A 16523-nucleotide genomic window follows, 5' to 3' on the forward strand; every position below is an offset into this window, starting at 1 on the left:
TGACTATGTAAAAGTGCAAAGAGAGGAAAAAAGGAACTATGAAAAAGATGTTATAGATAAATGCAAAGAGCAACCCAAGCTATTCTATTAATATGTGAACAATAAACTTAAAAATAAACAGGAAATAGTGAAACTACACCAAGGAAATATAGAATACACAGTAGTGAGAATAAACACCGTGTGAGATCGAAATCTTTATTGGTACGACGTTTCGCTTGTTACAGTTTTTTCAAGTACAGACATGGCAAACACTCTGAGTATATATAGGCCAATGGGGAAGGAACTAGGAGAGGTTATCAGGGAGGGGTGGGTGGTAGGTGGAGGGGTGGGGGTGTGAGAAGGGGACGGGTGGGACTTGGTGGAGATAAAGGAGGACATTTCGGACAGTTTGTTGAAGTGGACTAAGGGGGACATTTCATACATTTGTATAATGCGGGTATGAAATGAAATGTCCCCCTTAGTCCACTTCAACAAACTGTCCGAAATGTCCTCCTTTATCTCCACCAAGTCCCACCCGTCCCCCTTCTCACACCCCCGCCCCTCCACCTACCACCCACCCCTCCCTGATAACCTCCCCCAGTTCCTTCCCTGTTGGCCTATATATACTCAGAGTGTTTGCCATGTCTGTACTTGAAAAAGCTGTAACAAGCGAAGTGTCGTACCAACAAAGGTTTCGATCTCACACGGTGTTTATTCTCACAGTCTTGTCGGCTTTTGCCATTGTGTTTCAATACAAAGAAGATTTAGAAATGGCCGAAGTCATGAATAATCACTTCAAGTCTGTTTTCACTAGAGAGAAGGCACAATATTGGGACGAAGGAAATGAAGTGCGATCTCCCCCCATGAGCGAGATGATAACACAAAAAAAATAATGGAACATCTATCAAATCTTGATGTCAGGAAATTGCATGGCCCAGACAGAATTGGAAATTGGATTCTAAAAGAATACAAAGAAGAACTAATGGACAAAATGCATGACGTAATAAGTTGCTCACTTAAAGAAGGAAAAATACCAAAATACTGGAAAAATGCTAACATTGTACCAATACATAAAGGAGGAAACAAGGAAGAACCAACTAACTATAGACTGGTCTCACTAACAAGCACTATAGCCAAAATTTGTGAGAAAATTATCAAGAATAGATGGGTAAAACACCTGGAAGAAAATAATATAATAAACCCAAAACAATTTGGGTTCAGACAAGGAAGATCATGTACCACAATCATAATATGTTTTTACTGAAGACTCATCGACATAGTGCAAGAAAGGAATAGATGGGCCAATTGTGCCTTCCTGGACTTACAAAAAGCTTTCAACAAGATACCACACAAAAAATTATTTAAAAAAAAAACTGGAACATATAGGAGGGATACAATGTATGGAGGACTTCCTGATTTCTACTCAAGATTAATAGACATAGTGCAAGAAAGGAATGGATGGGTTGGTTTTGCCTTCCTGGACTTAAAAAAAGCTTTTGACAAAGTACCACACAAAAATTATTTAAAAAACTGGAACATATAGGAGGGATACAAGGGAACCTACTAAAATGGATGGAGGACTTCCTGATTGGTAGAAAGATGAGAGTAGTACTCAGAGAAAAATATTCAGGTTGGAAAGAGGTGATCAGTGGAGCTCCACAAGGATCTGTATTGGCTCCAATAATGTTTACTATTTATGTGAATGACATGGATGATGATGTGCAATGTTACACGAGCTTCTTTGCAGATGACACTAATTTGTTAAGGAAAGTAAAAACTGAAACAGATTGGGAATCACTACAGGAAGACCTGAATAAGGTATGGAGCTGGAGTCAGAAATGGGAAGTGGACCTCAAAATTAAGAAGTGTAGCATAATGGAGTTTGAAAAAAGTGAAAATAAAATATTAGGACAATATAAAATTGAAACTAAGGAGGTAAAGAAAGTGGGATCCTGAAAAGATTTGGGTGTAATTATCTCAAACAACTTGTTCTTCGGTAAACAGATAGACAAAATTGTCAGAGAATCCTATAACTTGCTCAGATCAATGAAAGTTGCATTTACATATTTGGATGAAGAAATGATTAAAAAAGTATTGGTCACACTGATAAGATCTAGACTAGAATATGTGGCAACATTGTGGTCACCCAGTACCTATAAGAATATAAAGAAAATAGAAGAAGCAGGCATTCATAAATTGGCTGCAACATTGTGGTCACCCAGTACCTAAAGAATATAAAGAAAATAGAAAAAGCAGGCATTCATAGATTGGCTGCAAATTAGGACGAGGGAATCATATGAGAGGTACAAAGTAAAGAGAAGGGAAGCTAAGCATAAGATAAAGGAAGCAAAGAGGAGAGCAGATGTGAAATGGGGTAAGAGTATGACAGAAAATTTTGAAAGCAATAAAAAGATATTTTGGAAGGAAATTAAAAGAGAAAAAGGAGGCGAATCAAGTAGAGAAGAAAAGGCAAAAGGTGCAGATGGAGAGATGATAATGGAAGAGAAGGCAGTGAGAAGAAGGTGGGCAGAGTATTTTAGGGAGTTGCTAAATGTGAAGGAGGGAAAGGTAGTTGCAGTGGGAAGCACTAAGAAAATGAGAGTGATGAGTGAGGAAAATGGAGGAGAAATAGGGAAGGATGAAGTGAAAGCAGCTGTTAAGATGATGAGAGCAGGTAAGGCACCTGGTCTGGATGGATGCCATGCAGAATGTCTGAAGAAATGAGGTACAGTGATGGTGGACTGGCTGGTGAGGTTGTTTAATGTTTGTTTGAGAGAGGGTAGAGTGCTGGAGGACTGGAGGAGTGCCTGTATAGTTCCACTTTACAAGGGAAAGGGGGACAAGTGTGAGTGTAGTACTTTCAGAGGGATCAGCTTGTTGAGTGTAGTTGGGAAGGCTTATGGGAGGGTCTTGATTGAGAGGATTAGGAGAGGAACAGAGGGAGTAATTAGTGAGGAACAGTGTGGGTTTAGGACAGGTAGGGGTTGTGTAGATTAGATCTTTGTGGTAAGACAGATATGTGAGAAAGCTATAGGAAAAGGTAAGGATGTTTTTTGGGCTTTTATGGATCTGGAAAAGGCTTATGACAGGGTAGACAGGAAGGCACTGTGGGAGGTACTGCAGATATATGGGATAGGAGGAAAGCTGTTAAGAGCAGTCAAAAGTTTTTACGAGAGTAGTAGAGCTTGCGTTAGGATTAGAAATGGAGAGAGTGAATGGTTTGAGGTAAAGGTGGGACTTCGTCAGGGATGTGTTATGTCGCCCTGGCTGTTCAATCTTTACATGGATGGGGTTGTGCGAGAGGTGAATGCAAGGGTAGTGGGTCAGGGGTTGGAGATGATTAAAGAAAATGAGAAAAGTGGGAGGTGAGCCAGTTGTTGTTTGCTGACAACACTGCGCTTGTAGCAGGATCAGAGGAGGGATTGAGGAAGTTAGTAACAGAGTTTGAGGTGTGTGAAAGAAGGAAGCTGAAGATAAATGTGGGTAAAAGTAAGGTGAGATGTACAAGGGGAGAGAGTGACAGCAGGCTGGAAGTGAGCATTAAGGGTGAAAGACTGGAGGAAGTGGATAGTTTTAGATACTTGGGTGCGAATGTGGCAGGAAAGGGAGGAGTGGGGGTGGAGGTCGAATGTAGATTGAGAGAAGCGAGTAAATACCTTGGTGGATTGAAAAGTGTAATGAGAAATAGTCATCTGGGAATGGATGCCAAGAAGAGGTTATATGAAAGAGTGACTGTGCCAGCAGCATTGTACAGGGCAGAAGCATGGAACATGAGAGAGGAAGAGAGAAGGAGTTTGAATGTGTTTGAGATGAAATGTCTGAGAAGTATGATAGGGGTTACTAGGCTAGATAGAGTGAGAAATGAGGAGGTGAGGAGGAGAACAGGGGTGAAAAGGGAACTGGGAGATAGGGTTGATGAAAGGGTATTAGGATGGTTTGGACACATGGAAAGAATGAGTGAAGAAAGATTAGTAAAAGAAGTGTGGAAGGAGTGAATATGAGGGGGCATCCTGGGATGAGATGGATGGATGGGGTGAAAGGGGCATTACAAAAGAGAGGAATGTCTGTGGAGGAAGGATGGGAGAGGACAGAAGATAGGGGTGAATGGAGAGGGGTTGTGTATGGATGATGCTGTGATGCATGAGGGGTAGTGGGTGGGGGATGGGGGGTGAGGAAGTATGTATGAGAAAAAGAAAATTGACGCAGCCCGAAGGGATTCCTCCCAGTCTTCTCCTTTTCTGCATGAGGGGACGGAGAGGGGGGGTCGCCGAATTTATGAAGTGCCCTTGCTGTGGATGTGCTGTGTTTTGCAACACTGCTTCTGATCCAGGGCAGTGGACAGGATGCAGGGATGACCTGTCATCCAGGAGGTGCCAAGATAAGAGGGAGGAAGGAGGGTGGAGGGGAGTGGAATATATAGGAAATGGAATGGGTGGGAGTGGTTTCTATGCCTTTTTCTTTTTGGCTACCCCCCATGTAGGGGGAAAAAGCCTTTGGTATATGTATGTATGTAGAAAGAATCCAGATAGCAGCCACAAAAATGGCCCCTGCACTTGCAAACTTGTCATATGAGGAGAGACTGGCTAAACTGGAGTTACCGACTTTGGAACAAAGAAGAGAGGCGACCTACTGACCATCTACAGAATCATGAAGGGTACAGAAATACTCAATAGAGAGGACTTGTTAAACTGGGACAAGAGAAACAGAAGAGGACATGGAAAGAAAATAAAAAAGCATAGTTATAAAAGAGATCTGAAGAAAAACAGTTTTCTACATAGAGTGGTGGACACTTGGAACAAATTTGATGAAAAAATAGTGTGCGCAAAAACCGTTCATGAATTTAAAAGCAAACTAGACACAGTGAGATACAAAGTGTAGCTCCCCTTCCTGTAAAATACAACTAGGTAAATACAAACAAGAAATGAAAATGATAAGGGAAATCACCTCAATAACAATAGCGAAGGACTTGGATGTAACAGTCCAGATTGATAGCATATACAGGTTAGGTTAGTACAAGAGAAATGGCATATGTCCAATGATAAAAGTGTTCAAGTTATAAGCCATGGCTAATGACATAATCAGCAAGTCTTGGAAGTTAGCATGAGAAAAAAAAAGTTAGAAAACATTTGGATTAGGAAAGATGCTAACAAAGAGGAATGAGCAAAGACACAAAAGCTCTTAACCTCTTCAATATGATGATGCCTATGTATGCGTCATGAGCCACAAGCGGAGTATACAAGAATGCTGGCATCGGCATCCTGATTATTTTGTTGTAGCTGAGTGACTTTCTGTGACAAGGCTTGATCACATTTTCTGTGACATTATATTTACTCAGGGTGAATGAGTATAACAGCAGTAACTTTATTTATTATTATTATTTTTTTTTTTTCAGTTATCATTCAGAAGGTGAGGAAATGGTTTCTAAAAAAAAGAGGAAGGTAGCATTGTAAAGACAACACTACAAGGAGACTTAGGCTAGCATATGCAAATGTTGATAGTTTACTATTGGCTAGGTTAGAGATAAATGGCTATTTCAGGATAAAGAATCCTGATATTTTGTGTCTAGTAGAGACAAAACTCCCCAAAAATGTTGACCTACTGTTGGGGAACAATAGATACACATCATAAAGAAGAGACAGAAAGATAAATTGGGTGGAGGGGTAATGTTTGTGGTGAGAAGTGACATAAAAGTGGAAGAAACAAATCTGAATGAAGGCAAGGCTGAAGCAATTCACCTAAAAATTAGTAGTAAAGAGTAGAATGAGACTTCATCATGGCATATGCCCCCCCCTAAAAAAAAAAAAGACAAGAGCTTGGAATGAAGCAGAATATCAAGAAATGTTTTTGAACTGTAGTAAGGTCAACTGGGAGGAATGAGAAGCAAGGGGTAAAGCAGATTCCTGAGAAAATACCCAGCTAAGTATAGCAATGGAGAATATGATGACCTAGTGGGTAAAGGAAGTGACCCGGTTAAGGGGAGATAATATTCCCACAAGATTAGATCAGTTGCTAACCAAAGAGCCAGACATCATTGGCTCATTAAACTTTATGCCTACACACAGTGATGGATATAAGTAAGATTGAGATAATACAAAGGGCAGCAACCAAACTGATCCCCAGCCAGGCAGATAAACCATATGAGGAAAGAGTAATAGCACTGGGTCTGCCAACTTTGAAAGATCGAAGAGAAAGAGGTGATAGATAGATAGATAGATAGACTTTATTTGGCAATTAAATAATGTACATGAAGTGCAAATATTGACAAGAACACATAGTTCGGAATAATAAATGCAAATTGCCGAGGATAACACAAAAAGCATGTACGCTTATTTCCATTGTGGTCCTCATCAGATTGTTATTCTACACTAAGTCACACTGACAACATACGTAGGGGGTTAAGGGGACCAGAGACAATTATGAGTAATACCAGTCAGAACAAATATGGCACATAAACATTGTTATAGTTTAGCTAATATTACTAAAATGATTGTACACACTGTTATAGTTTAGCTAATATTACTAAAATGTTTGTACACATAGGAATATTGAGACAAAAAATTTGAGCACCATCACAAAAAGGAACATTGCAATAAGCAAAGGAACAACAAAATAATATTAAACCGTAACAAAACAGTATGAGTGAGTACTATATCAGAGTAGTACCATTAATGATATACTGCATTATTCTACAGCTGTATTTACATGTATGAGTGAGTACTATATCAGAGTAGTACCATTAATGATATACTACAATATTCTACATCAGTAACAACATGTAGTTATAGTAAATGCTACACTACAGCTAGGGTCACCTATTAATTAAATCAAACATTTAACCTGAATCTCAGGACGGAGTGGGCAATTAGTATGAGCACTAGGGAATAGTACATTATAACCTGAGGCATCAGGGGTAGGGTACAGGGGACCAGTACTCAAATGAGTAAAATAACAAGGAGAACGAGGAAAAAGGTCAGATCATAACTGTTCTCGGACCCTACCTGAGACATAGACCATATTATGACTGGCAAGACAAAGGTGAAAACCAATTTGTAAACATCAATCATTGTTATACTAAACTAAATTTCTGAAGAACAAAAAAAAAGGGGTGGAGGTCAGAACAGTTATGAGTGAACACAGAATTGGATGGTATTACTCATGGAATCAGGTATCCCTCACTAAGCTAGTAGTACACAAAATCAAGGCTGTTCTCTGTCCATAGCTGAGACATATAGTAACCCTTGACTTTTTTCTTGAAGGTAACCTTGTTATTTGACTTTTTAATGGACACAGGTAGTGAGTTCTGTAGTTGAGCACCTCTTCGGAATCATTGACCGTTTGACTGCATAAATCCACCCCTTCCACGGAGTTGATGGTGATGGGCGAAAAGACGTCATCGTTTACATCATTTACAATGTTAAACTGTGGCATTTGTGCCTCCAGAAGGAAAAAATGGCAGTCAATAATGGGACAGCACAAGTCGCACAACCTTTTACTTCCAGTGCATCAGGTCACTAAAGGGGATAGATTGCATTGACAGAAGAGATCTCCCGCTTAAAGATGGGAGGACTTTAAGAGGTCATGGAAGCAAATTATGAAAGACCACATGTTGAAAAGATTTGAAGAAATAACTGTCCATATAGATCCATAAATACTTAGAATAGCTGAGGAAGTGATATAGCCCAAGTTCAAACAATACATGAATTGAAATCTAAATATGATAATTGGAAATCAAGGATAAAGATTAAGTTGGAACTAGACATGAATTTGAGTCTAGGTATGATAGAAAAAATTAGAGAATAGGAGACACAACTCAACAAGTGTTGCTCCTTTCCAGTGTACTACAATTAGGTAAATACACACATGACAATGACACAACACTCCTATATTTGCCATTAACAGGCAAAGCCAGATGAAGATACTTGCAATTGAGTGTGCAGGGGGGGGGAGCAATGCTATTTAAAGGTCACAGTAGAAGCAAAACGTTGCTGGTTTCAACTTGGGAAAGAGTCAGGGTGAGAAAAAAGATTTTCATCCCAATGCTACAGTGATGCAAAGCAACATTCCTAGATTTGCCTTTAACAAAAACATGACAAAATGCCAGTGAACAAAGCACCATTGAACAAAACACCAGCAGACAAAACACCAGCCTCTTATCCCAAAAGTGGATGAAACCCTAGTTCATATATATATATATATGTTACGGATCTATTGCATTAACTCACCTTTTCCATTGCACGTGAGCCATGATCATGGTGTCACAAGCTAAAGACAGAAGCTTACGCCTACAATTGTCCGGGTCAGGGAAAGGCAGGAGTATCACTTTCTTCACTTTATTCTAACTAACAAATATGAGGATTTTACACGTGTGTTCAACACCAGTTCTAGGCTTACTCTGCTGCTATGCGAGGTATCGCAGGTGACGCTGGGACCCCCCCTTGGCATCCCCCTACGCATACCCTCGCTACATACCCCCTTGCTTTCTCTCTGAATCACGCATCACCCACACATTACAAATCATGTCACGTCCATACTAACCATCCAGGCACACTATGCAACATTCATTCATGCTCTTTTGCCACATATATATATATATATATATATATAAATTGAAAATTAGTCTCAAAAGTAAAATTAACAAAAAATAAATAAAATACAGTCTTATAGATGAAAAGGATATATAAAAGAAACAAAATTATAATTGAAATGTTATTATCAGATTGCAAAATTATGAAAAAATAAGTAAATCACTTGAACCACAAACCCTAACCTAATATAACCTAACTTAACCTAATGCCTGACACCTAATCTTATAGATTAATCCTATATGAGACTGAGGTTTTGTCCATTTTGGGGATAAGAGGTTGGTGTTTTATCCATTAGTGTTTTGTCTGGTTACTACCTTTAACAGGCAAAGCCAGATGAAAGTATTTACCAATTGAATGGACACAGGCTCATAGAAGAAGCAAAACTTTGCTGATTCCAAGTTTTGGGGAATCTGGGGGGGAAAAAATGGTGGTTTTCATCTCTGAAGTCATTCATTATAGGAAATAAAAAATCTAAATTAATTTCAGTTTGTTTTCATTACAAAGTGTTGTCTTTTATTGTTGTATTTACACTAACAATGTTTGAAAGTTTCACACCCAAAAATGATAAGTCCATTGAAAAACTTGATCAGTATAGTGCTAGGAATTAATTAAAAAAAAAAAAAAATCAAATGGAATACTCTTCCATGGAAGTAAGTGAAATTCTATAAGAGTTAGAAATATAAAGATTTAATTTTCTCCCATGAGGCAGGATTGCACAATCTGAAGCAAAATCTTGAGCAAGAAAAGGGAACAAACCTGGCTTAGAAAGCAGAGATTGATAAATTGAGAAAGGAAAATGAAACTGACAACTAAGAGAAAAATGTTTCTCAACACCATGGAGGTAAAACACAAATGAGGGTAGGCAAGATAAAGTAATCTTTAAAGAGACCATGGAGCATGGAGCAACAGGGAAATGATAGCCAAGAAGAAATAAAAGAGAGAGAGATATACTTGATAGGACTAGATATATCTTACTCTTTGGTTACCAAAAAGAACACATTATCTCATGGAAATTACAACAGGAAAAAGAGGTGCTAAAGATTAGGGAAATTACCTCAATAATTTTAGGAAAGGACTTGGATATAAGAGATCAGATTGATAGTGTATATAGGTTAGGCCAGTATAAGAGGAATTGTGCACTTCCAAGTAAAATAAAGTTGGAAGCCATGGCAAAGAAGTAACCAAGTCTTGGAAGGTAGCACAAGAGGAAAAATTTAATAAGTTTTGGATTAGGAATGATGTTAATGAAGAGGAATGAGCAGAGACACAAGAGCTATGAGAAAAAGCCAAAGCCAATAATGATAGAACAGGATTTTTTTTTTTTTTGTCAACCAGAATGTGGGATAATGGTTTCTAAAAAACAAGAAGGCAACATTGCAAAGGAAACACTACAAGAAAAATTAGAGTGGTGTATGCATATGTTGGTGGTTTACTATTGGTCATGCTGGAGATAAACAACTACTTAACCCCTTGAATAAGATGACAGCTATTTAGGTATCATGATGTGCGAGTGAGTATATGAGGATGCCAGCATCGGCTTCCTGATTATATTTATTTTGTAGTTGTAGTTGAATGACCACTGTATTCTGTGAACAGGCTCGATCACATTTTCTGTGGTTACAAATATTCTACGTGAAAGAGAACGAGTATAACAGCTGTGATTTTATATTTTATAATATTGTGATGCATCATCGTACATCAGGGAGCTTATGTGCACATGAACATTTCACTCGTATTGAAGAGGTTAATGATAAATGACCCAAATACTTTGTATCTAGAGGAGTGAAACTCCTAAAAAAAATATATCTACTATTGGGGAACAATAGACACATGGAGAAGAGACAGAGAAGATAGAATGGGTTGAGGGGTAATTTTTGTGGTGAGAAGTGACAGAGGGGTAGAAGAAGCAAATTTGAGTGAAGGCATGGCTAAAGCAGTCCTAAAAATTAGTTCTAAAAGGACCTCGTGGTGGTATATGTCCCTCCCCCAACCCAAGACAAGAGCTTGTTATGAAGCTGAATGTAAAGAAATTTTATTGGTTACAGCTCTTTTCCCAAGAAAAATATTGAACAAAGTAGCAATTTAGTCCTTATTGGAGATTCTAATTGCAGTGAAGTCAACTGGGAGGAATGGGAAGCAAGCAGCAAAGCAGATTCCTGGGGAAATACCCTGTTAAAGGGTAACCACCATGCTCAGGTACAACTTTGTATTTTTTCTCTCGTGTTATTATTTATTTTCACAAGAACCATGTTTAAAACAAACATCTTATCTTAAAAGTAATTTTTGAGGGAGTTTTTGACAAAATATTTGTCATATGCTAATTTGCATTCTAAAACAGCATACACTGCTATCTCTTGGTATTAGTTCTGATGACATCACAATGTATACCAACCCATCTTGATTAACAAAGTCATCTGTAGCAAAACAGACAATTCCTTCAGCGATGTTAAAAGTTTTTCATCATCTTTTTCGAGTAGTCTTGACTCCCAAAATATCTGTGACACTAGGCAAGATGTGTGGATAGATGGTATAGTTATGGGCTATCATTTTGAACCAAAATATCTCTGAAGAAGTTTTCATATTGGTGCATGATTTGTGCTTTCCTGTGTGCATGTTAGTTCTTCAGTGCTGTTTTTGGCCACTCAAAAAAGTAAGAGTAGTATATGTGATGCATTAAATATTTTCAGTGTGCTCCTACACAATCCTGCATCACATTTACACTACGCCTCCTAGATGCCACAAGCTTTGCAAACAATGATATCTACCATGTAATACAGATATTTTTTTCATCTCAGCCCTAGTGTGCTAGTAAAACAGTTAATTATAGTGATTTGTTACTACTATGTAAAACTCTTTACAGGACAAGTTTGATACATTATTTTAGATTGTTTACACACTAAATAAAGATGAAAGCTTCACTACAATTTTTTTTTTTTACAATACTGCATGCCCTATCTTCTGACTTATTTTATTTTCCCTTTTGTTATATTTGTTGTATGTAATTTCTTTGTTATTCACTTATTTATTTCTCCTGGTTTTATTTTTCTAAGCTTATCTGATCAATTTAATCTAAATTTCCAAATACAATATCTCTTATCATTTGTTTTGCATTATCATATGCTTTAAAAAAGGCAACATTTAGTATTATTGTAAGAGAATCTAGCCCCATAATTTAGATCCCAGTGTATGTTTTGTGCATGAATAATATTGCTGCTGGGCAATTATCATAACCTTTCATCTCCCTCCTCTAAGTTCTATATGTTATTAATATATTATTATTCTCCACCTCTTTTCTTGTATTCTTTTCTTCCCAACCATGGATTTTCCTCAGTAGTTCTTTCTTCATTTTCATTATTCCTAAATTTGATATTAAATAGCCTGCAGCACATGACATGTCTGATGAATAGATCAGACATAATGACAATATATGAAGAATGAACAGAATCTTTGATGTCACTGATTTTACAAGAATGGCTGAAGCAGACATAATTTCAAATTACATTAAATAAAAAACAAGATTTTGTGGAATTTATGCTATTATTGACTTTCTTAAGTACTAAAAACATATTCTGGTAAAATTAGACACCTTTGATTTTGAAAGTGGTTACACTTAAGGGTGTCAGTCTTCTTTATTGAGGTAAAAGATGAAAAACTATGAGAAAAATAAAATTAAAACTTGCTGAAAAATTGTTTCAAGTGTTGGCAACAACAACCAAAAGTTTTAAACTGATACTATGATTTTTACTTTAATGATCATTTCAGAATAGCTATCACATGCTAGCAACCCTAGCCTCAGAACAAGTGATTACATATATCTAGCTTGCTACTGTTTTGATTTTTTTTTTTATTATTAGATAATGTAGTTGATTACAACTCTGTGGTGTGTGTATGAGGGAGACTGTATCAGTTTCTGCCACAGTGGGAGTAGGGACTCATACATGGTCTATGTGGCTGTGCTGATATTTACTATGCACCACATTTTCTTCGTTTCCACTTTGTTTCCTACTGCCTACAAGCATTTACCTGTGTTCAAAATGCCTAGACCATTGAGACAGAAGAGGGCTGCAGCAGAGAAGGGGAGAAAGTCAGGCATAAGTAAGGGAGGAAATGTGTAGAGGAGAGAGATTGGTAGCCCTTTACCAGTAAAGGGCTACCAACCTCTACTTTTAGAAACACTTTGATTTTTTGAATGCCTTGAATAAGGTATTATTAAATAATTGATCTGCATATTCACCAATCATGCCCATTATATTGGTACCTTGAGTATAGAAACCTCAAAGTAAACTTTGAACCCCATTTTCTAATTCCCACCCCCCTAAAATGATGCCATTCAAAATACTACTACTCTGACAATTTCGGGTCTATTTGCATGATTTTTTAAGCTGACACTTTGTTCTACATTTTTATTTTTTATGATGTGATGAATATTGGAATTTCTAGAAGGATTTATGTTATAAACAGTTAAAATATTCTGTAGGGATAAATATGTCAGTAGAGCAAAAAATAACCACTAAATCTAGACATATTTGGTACATTGATGATTATAACCATGCCCAATACTTTCTTAGAAAAAAAAATGCCAAAGCAAAAGTCTAAATAGGGACTAGTAGCCATTTGAATATTGATTATTTTTGCACAACAAAATGAGGTTTTTATTTTGTAAATACAGTATCTATCAACATACTTCAATGAAATTTGTTCAAAAGGACTACAATGATGAGTATGACTTTCAGTAAAAAAAAAAAAAAAAAAAAAAATCAGCTTCACAGCTCAATTGGAAAAAAGGTGTCTGAAGCAGAATGATATCCTTAAGTACAGCAATAGAGAACACAATGACCCAGTGGGTGAAGGAAGTAACCCAAGTAAGTGGAGATGACATTCAAACAAGATTAGATCTGTTACTAACCAAAGAGCCAGGTATCATCAGTTCATTGAACTACATTTGCCCTATAGGAAAAAGTGACCATTTACAATTGAATTTCACCTTAAAGATGAGGAAATAGAGCCAAAGAATGAATCACACAGGCAAGGAAGACTCAATTCTAGGAAGGCAGATTACTTAGGATTGAAAAAATTCTTTGAAGAAGCAAACTGGGAGGGATTCATGAATACCATGGGAATAATGAGGAAATGGGAAATCTTTCTTGACATTTACAACTAGGGAGTGAACAAACACGTGGCAAAGACTAGTGGAAGGAAGAAGCAGAAAGAGGCCTTGTTTAACAAAAAGTATATAAAAGAAAAAAAAAAAAAAAAGGCCAAGGATGTGGCTTGGGGAAAATGGAGGAAAAGAAAAAATTAAACAAAAGAATCTTACAAACAAGCTAGAAATGACTATACAGTAGTCCTTCATTATCGATGAGGGTTCAGTAGATACCCAAAACTGTTGATACCAATTTTCACTTGATTAGTATTAGCTGGTTTCAGTGTTTATGTATTGTTTTATATTCTATATCTGACCCAGGGCAGTGGGCAGGAGGCAAGGATAACCCTTCATCCACGAGGAGCTAAGATGAGTGGGAGGAAAGGGTAGTGGATGGGAGTGAAATGGGCGGGAGTGGGTATGTGCCTTTTGACTTGGTTACCTCCTTTATAAAGGGGAAAAGCCCTTGGTATATAGATATATACTCTATTGTTATATGCAACTTAGTTGATCATGCTTATTGGAAATATATATGTTAAGTACAGTAATTGAAAACAGTGACTATATAGCAGTGGTGTAGTGTATTGAAATGCCACCTATTGATAATTGAAACTATCCGTAAAAAATATGTCAATAACAGTGATCTACTGTACAAGAATTCACATGAAGGAAGAAAGCAATTTTGAAAGTGTAGTAGATAAATACAAAGATGAACCAAAACTGTTTTACTGGTTTACAAATGGTAAATTGAGACACTGGAAAGTAATCATCAAGTTAATAGTGGGTGGTGAGGTCTTTGAAGAGGCCTCAGCTCAGGCAAAAACAATGAATGGAAGTTTACAATCAATATTCACAAAAGAGAGCAATTTTTTGGAGGAAAGCGAGGGGAGCAAAAACCAGGTTTAAAAGATATGAATGTAGAAGTGAGGAAAGTGCTCAGTCTGTTGGGATCATTGGATGTGACAAAAGCTTCAGGACCTGACAGAATTTCAAACTGAATACTTAAAAAATGTAGGTAACAACTAGTGAACAAGAGTCACAGTCTTATTACATGTTTGTTGAAAGAAGGCATCATGCTGCTTGATTGGAAAAGGACAAATGTGGTGCCAATTCACAAATGTGGAAATAAGGAGACACCATTGAATTATAGGCCAATATCACTGACCAACACAGTAGTGAAATTGCATTAAAGGATTTTTAAAGTTTGACAGACCAAATATCTTGAAGAGATGAACATTCTGACAAACAGTCAGTTTGGCTTCAGATGTGTCAAACCTTTTAATCTTTTACTTGAAAGTGATTGATGTGCTGCAAGAGAGAGAAGGGTGGGTGGACTGCGTGTACCTTGACCTAGAGAAGACATTTGATTAAGTACCTCATAGTCAATTTACATGGAAATTGGAGCACATTGGAGGACTGAGAGGCAAACTACTAAGATGGATGAAAGTTTTTACAAGGAAAGATACATGAGGACAGTGGTAAAGGATAAGATGTCAAGATAGAGAGCAGTAATGAGCTGAATTCCATAAGATTCAGTGTCTGCACCAATAATGTTTCCTGTCTATGTCACAGGACTGACCCATCATCCAGGAGTCAAGAAAAGTGGGAGGGAAGGGTGGTGAATGGGAGTAGAGTATGTGGGGAAATGGGTGGGAGTGGATTTATGCCTTATGACTTTAGCTACCTCCCTTGTAAGGGGGAAAAAGACTTTTGTAAATGTATATGTCTATGTCAATGACATGATGGAAGGAGCAACAAGCTAGACCAATATGTTTGCAGATGATGCAAAAATCACAAGAAGAGTGAAAAATTAAAAGGATGGTAGCCTATTGCAAAAAGATCTAGACAGTATATTTGCATGGAGCCAAGAACGGGAAATGAAGTTCAATACTAAAATATGCAAAATATTGGAAATGGGTAATAGTGGCAAAAGACCATCCTTGAACTATTACTTGGGAAGTGAACCTATTACTAATGCAAAAGAGTAGAAAGATTTGGGAGCGTTGATAAAAGGCAACCTGTGACCCAAGAGACAGCAAAATCATAGACAACTTGACTACTGCAAAAGATTAAGGTGGTGTTTCACTGTATAGATGAAGAGATGATGAAAAAACTCATCAAAACCCTGATCTATCAAGGACTGGAATATGCATCAATAGTATGGTCCCCACACAGACTGAAGGATATAAGCAAGATTGAGAGAATACAAAGTGATCACCAACCAGGCAGATAAACCAAAAGAGGACAGACTAAAAGCACTGAATCTGACCATATGAGGAAAGACTAAAAGCACTAAAGGGAATAGATTGCATTGACAGAAGAGATCTCTTGGTTAAAGATGGGAGGGCTTTAAGAGGTCGTGGGATCAAATTAATAAAGACCACATGTCCCTGTCTGGGTTATTGGCTGCATGTTATTGCACAGTTTAAACTGTGCAGTAGCATGTAGTTGATACTTTAGGGACTATATGGGATGCCCCTACACACCAGAGGCTCATATAATTTTGCCTATGGTAGAGGAAGTCTCTAGTCATAGAGAAATTATGCTATTTTATTGTACTGCAACTGTCCCTCCGTTATGCTGTCACACCCCCTCTTAATACTGTCCTGTACCACTTCTTTGAGTATATATTTCCATTTTCACCTTCCCCTGTGGTAGGGGGAAAATAATACTGCCACCAAGTCTTCACACTTGGGCTGTAAAGGCAGTTAAAATGAGACAAAGTGTAGGACTAGGCATCCTACTTTCTGTAGCCCCTAAGGGGACATTCCTGTGAGAAGTCAAAGCATAAGAGGGTCTGGGAGTTTTCCAACCAG

At 37.6% G+C, this 16523-nt stretch overlaps 1 protein-coding gene across 4 annotated transcripts in view; it reads left to right on the top strand.

Moving 5' to 3' along the window:
* The window catches only part of LOC143035133 (CUE domain-containing protein 1), a 188539-nt gene that overhangs the window by 8470 nt on the left and 163546 nt on the right, over nucleotides 1–16523 (top strand). For 3 of the 4 annotated variants that reach the window (XM_076201732.1, XM_076201735.1, XM_076201733.1), the window contains exon 2: nucleotides 10676–10760. The exons of the other annotated variant lie outside the window; for it this stretch is intronic. The gene's annotated coding sequence lies outside the window, so the exon portion shown is untranslated. The remainder of the gene's footprint in view (nucleotides 1–10675; nucleotides 10761–16523) is intronic. 4 annotated transcript variants of the gene reach the window in all.

Source organism: Oratosquilla oratoria, chromosome 18, assembly GCF_046742065.1.
Source record: "Oratosquilla oratoria isolate Oo_2021 chromosome 18, ASM4674206v1, whole genome shotgun sequence".
NCBI lineage: Eukaryota > Metazoa > Arthropoda > Malacostraca > Stomatopoda > Squillidae > Oratosquilla > Oratosquilla oratoria.